Genomic DNA, 4,656 nt, shown 5'->3' on the forward strand with positions numbered 1-4,656 from the left:
CACTCTCCCATTCTTTGATGGGTCTTTCAGAGTGCACTGCCCTGTTCTTTCTTCTCTTTGGCCAGGTGTGCAAACAACTGGAAGGTTGTCAATAGGTCAAGGCCATCCGTGGTTTTTACCGGTTGGCAGAGACATACCAGGCAAAGGCCAGGGTAGTGGGTGTAGGGTTGGGCAACTTTGTAATAAACACATTAGATGATGCAATAGGGCACGGGCTTCTTGGAGACACACGTGGTCTCAACTGTGGCAACTTGGAAATAGCTGAAGAACTCAAGGTGACTCTTTCCCTTGGTCGTGAACTGGGCCTTCTTATGGAGTGCAGCCTAGGTAGGAGTGAGTTGCGCACAGTGGCGTGGGGCCTGTGTGAGATTTTGGTTAACATGAGCAAGTCAGTTGGGAAACGGTTATTGCAGGAGCAGAGCAGAAGTGAGACTCGAGGTAGCTGAGGGAGGCAAAAGCCAGGCTCATGGAAGTGGAAGCTGTTATGAACAAAGCTCTTATCTACAACCCTGCAGAAAGCCGAGCTTATTAACTGTACACACTCCAGTTTGGTGTCCCCGGAGGTCGCAGTGTGAACTGGAGCCCACGCGAGCCTGTTTGTGACTCTGTTCCTCTGCTTGTAAGCACCTGGCTTCGCGTGTGGTGTCCGCCTAGGACGCTGCATGGGGGCCAGTCCAGCCTGGCTGGGGCCTGCAGGCAAGAGGGCTGATGAGCTAGCCAGCAGCCACCTCCCAGGCCCAGCTGCAGGGCTGGGCTTCCTGAAAACTCAGTCTGGAGCAAGACAGCTGACCCCTGACTGTGTGTTTACAGATTTCACCAGGCTCTGGGGACAGCTGTGGCCTCCCCACCCCTGTGGCCTCATGGTTGGTGATGTGGGCCCCTGACTGGAGCTGCGGGAGTTCAGGAATACCAGCACTGCTGTCTCCCCATGGCTTCAGCAAATAGGAGGTGTTTGTTCCTATCTCCTGTAAACAGTTGTTTCCTCAGGGGCGGCCCGGCTCGTGTTAAATGTTAACAGAGAGCTGCTCCACAGCCGCTCTCGGGGTGTCTATTTTAAATATTTAAGTAATTGCTCTTCCCTGTCCCTGAATGACATTTTGGCTCAAATTTGCTCTAACTGCTGTTTCTTCTCTGGTTATTAAATTGTGTGCAATGCCCACCCCCTCTCTCTCTCTCTCTCCCTCCCTCCCTCTGCAAACAGCTGCCTCATTCACCTTCCGTCACAATACCATTGGACATCTTGGGTTCCAGATGTGTGACCTCCTGGGAAGCAGGTGGCTGTTGAACTTGGTGGTCTTTCCCAAGGATGGGGCAGAGGGGGTCACCCTGGAGTTCGAGGAGCGCCGAGCCGTGATGAGCTGTGCTGTGCTGGGTCTGTCTCCATTTGGCATGTAGCGGGAACCATGGCTTTGGAATGTTCTGCTTCTACCTGGACTCAGTTGTGGGAATGTCCTCAAGCCTCGGATTTGTGTCGTCAGGGATCCGCAGACAAGCGAGTTAGTTTCTCCTTCCAAGGTAAGGCTTGGGCTGGAAGGGCCATGAAGCCTTTTCTTTTTCTTTTCTTTTTTTTTTTTTTTTTGGTTTTTCGAGACAGGGTTTCTCTGTGGCTTTGGAGCCTGTCCTGGAACTAGCTCTTGTAGACCAGGCTGGTCTCGAACTCACAGAGATCCGCCTGCCTCTGCCTCCCGAGTGCTGGGATTAAAGGCGTGCGCCACCACCGCCCGGCTTCCATGAAGCCTTTTCTATGGAAGTAAACCATCTCTCCCTGCTTTTCTTCCCACCTCCTGGCACAGGCAGAGGAGTAGAAGGCAGAGTGAACTTTCCCTTGCTTGGGCCAGAAAGTCTAGCCCCAGTTAATGAGACTCAAAGAAAACCCTGCATCTCTGAAGAGCTAATGAGGTCACTTCAAGACTAAACTAATCCAAAGTCACCTCCATTTACCCCAAGGATGACCATGCAGATCTTAGCATAAAATGAATCGACCCTCTTTAATATTTTAAAGATCTTTTAATGCCTTTTTTTTTAAAGCGGAAGGTGGTTGCAAGAGTGTAGTTCCTGATGGGGTGCCAGAGTGGACCCCCAAGGACACTTGCCGTGGGAAGAGGCTCCCTGTAGAGGGCAGATGTAGCCCTGACGTTCCCAGCCACGTGGCCACTCTTCATCTCACCCTTCCCCTTTCTACATGGAGAAAACAGTGGTACTACCAACCTCAGAGCTGTTAATATCGACAACTTGGACTTCGTGAGTGACACATGGTGCCTGCACGGTGCTCTCACAACCCGTGAGCTCGCTGCCAGCGAAGGTACAGAAGTAAAAGGTGTTTGCGTGGGACACTTGAGGGACAGGGCGAGTCAGTGTCCAGGCCACGCTGTGTTAGAAAGTTTGAAAGGGGGACTGCCAGCTAGTAATCAGGGGGACAGGTAGGGACTAGGGGTGGGCGTGTTAAAGCCTACAGAGACGCTCAAGTCAGAGAGAAGCTCAAAGGTGGTGCCTTATCCTTTCTGAACCTCAGGGGTGTAGGCAAGCAGGCCTGGAGGGCTGATGGGAACTACCCGAAGAGCTGGGCTCAGTAGAAATCGGTTTAGGGAACTTCTCAGTCATTTACCCTCAGCCACCCAGGGTGGCTACAGTCAGCCACGGCCTCCACCCACCCTCAGAGACTTTGAGAGACACCAGACATACATTCCAAGAAGAACCAGACTTTCAGTATGAGCAGATTTTATGTAATGGGATAGTGCTCTAAACACACCCTGGGACAAGGTGTTCAACATCACCCAGAACCTTCCAGAGGACTTGTTGAAACATGGGTGATGGATCCAACCTGAGCTTGTCCATGTAGGTCATCTAGAGTGAGCCTGAGAATTTACCTTTCGGATGGCTTCCTGTATTGGCTACTGTTTCCTTCACTGTCACAGATGGCCCTGCCGGTCAGAGGCGTCTTTAACATCTGTGGCTCTATTTTGATTTCCAGCCTGTTGTGCTTGGGACTACGGCAGAAGCTTAGCCCCAAGCAGTTGCCTTTCGTTACTTTTATTTAATAATCTACCTTATGCTCTTTCATCCAGGGAGCTACCCTCTGGGGATGCAGACCTGCTACAAGCAAGATGCACTGCACACCAGGTACCCAGCACACCCATCCTGGTGCTCCACGCTCAGAAACAAAAGAAGGATGAAGGCCCAATGGACACACAAAGAAGACCAAGCTGCATGAGAAATAAATATGAGAAGAATCAACCCCATAGGGAAAATAAATATTTCAGAGCAGAAGATAATTCCTCAAAGTATTAACTGGTGTCTTCAGAGAAATGAAAAGTTATGGAGTCTGTAATAATAAAAAAAGTTGCTATGAAAAAGGAATTACATGCCAAAGAAGGAAGTTCAGAAAAAAATTAAACATGATCTTTTAAATAAACATTTTAATAGGCTGGGCCAAGTGGCATACACATTTGATCCCAGCACGCAGGAGGCAGAGGCAGGCATATTTCTGAGTTTGAAGCCAGGTTGATCTACATAGGGAATTTTAGATCAGCCAGAGCTACACAAAAAATGGGGATGTGGGGAGCTGGAGAGATGGCTCATTGATTAAAAGCCCCGACTGCTCTTCCAGATGACCCAGGTTTAGTTCTCAGAACCCATATGGCAGTTGGTAGCTGTCAGTAACTCCAGTCCCAAGGAACTGATACCCTCTCCTGGGCTTCCAGGCACCAGGCATGCACATGGTACACAGACTTGCGTGCAGACATCCATGTAAGACAAATACAAACAATTAATTTTGAAAATAAAAATATTTTTAAAATAAAATAAAACAATTAGGACTGGAGAGATGGCTTAGCAGTTAGGAGCCTGCATTGCTCTTTCAAAGGACCCAAGTTCAATTCCCAGCACCATGACAGGGAGCTCACAACCTCCTGCAATTCCAGTTCCTGGGGAAATAGCACCCTCTTCTGGCCTAGGTACCTGTATTCTTGTGGACTTGTACCCCCACAGACATATACACATACTTAGAAAGTAAGCTTACTTTTGCAACAAAATCATTTTAAAGCTCAAAATTGTCAATAAGATAAAGTTGGGGTGCTTCCTAGATTTTAGAATGAAAATAGAAAGTAACTGGAAAAGTGAAAAACAGAGCCAAAAAAAAAATTAACTCTGATTGTTCATCTTCAACAAGCACAGACTACTTAGGGAAGGAGATAATCTCAGAAACAATGGAAAGCATTGGCCCAAAGATGAGGGATCAGAAATATCCCCCCAAAAGATATAAGTACCATGCTGAATTGATAACAAATTGTCTGTATTTAGATTCAACCACATGAAATTTGAGAACATGCTATATATAATATATGTATATATATATATATATATATACATATATTATATATATAGAAGATCCCAAGTTTCCAGAGAAGCAATAAAATTGAGAGCTTCTCAGAAGGTTCTAGAAGACAATAAGACCAGATTTTGGAGGCGTGGAGTATATAAAATAATCTTTTGAGCATGGAATTCTGTTCTGTAATCTCAGAACTCAGGAGGCTGATACGGGAGGACCACAACCTTGAGATCCTGTACTACATAGTGAGTTCCAGGCAGCCTGGTTTGAATAGTGAGACTCTGCTTCAAACGAGGGGAAAAAGGGAAAGGTATTAGGAACAGTAAAGG

At 47.5% G+C, this 4,656-nt stretch overlaps 1 long non-coding RNA gene across 2 annotated transcripts; it reads left to right on the forward strand.

The window, feature by feature from the left end:
• The first annotated feature begins 312 nt into the window (after positions 1-312).
• Positions 313-3,428, forward strand: LOC119802731. 2 transcript variants are annotated; one of them, XR_005283502.1, is made up of 4 exons: positions 313-327; positions 1,202-1,515; positions 2,029-2,302; positions 3,066-3,428. It is a non-coding gene; the product is annotated as an uncharacterized LOC119802731 (long non-coding RNA). The 2 variants fall into 2 exon arrangements; XR_005283501.1 differs by lacking the exon at positions 313-327 and having other exon boundaries at positions 1,081-1,515.
• The last annotated feature ends 1,228 nt before the right edge of the window (positions 3,429-4,656 follow it).

This window comes from Arvicola amphibius, chromosome 12 (genome assembly GCF_903992535.2).
Source record: "Arvicola amphibius chromosome 12, mArvAmp1.2, whole genome shotgun sequence".
NCBI classification, from domain to species: domain Eukaryota; kingdom Metazoa; phylum Chordata; class Mammalia; order Rodentia; family Cricetidae; genus Arvicola; species Arvicola amphibius.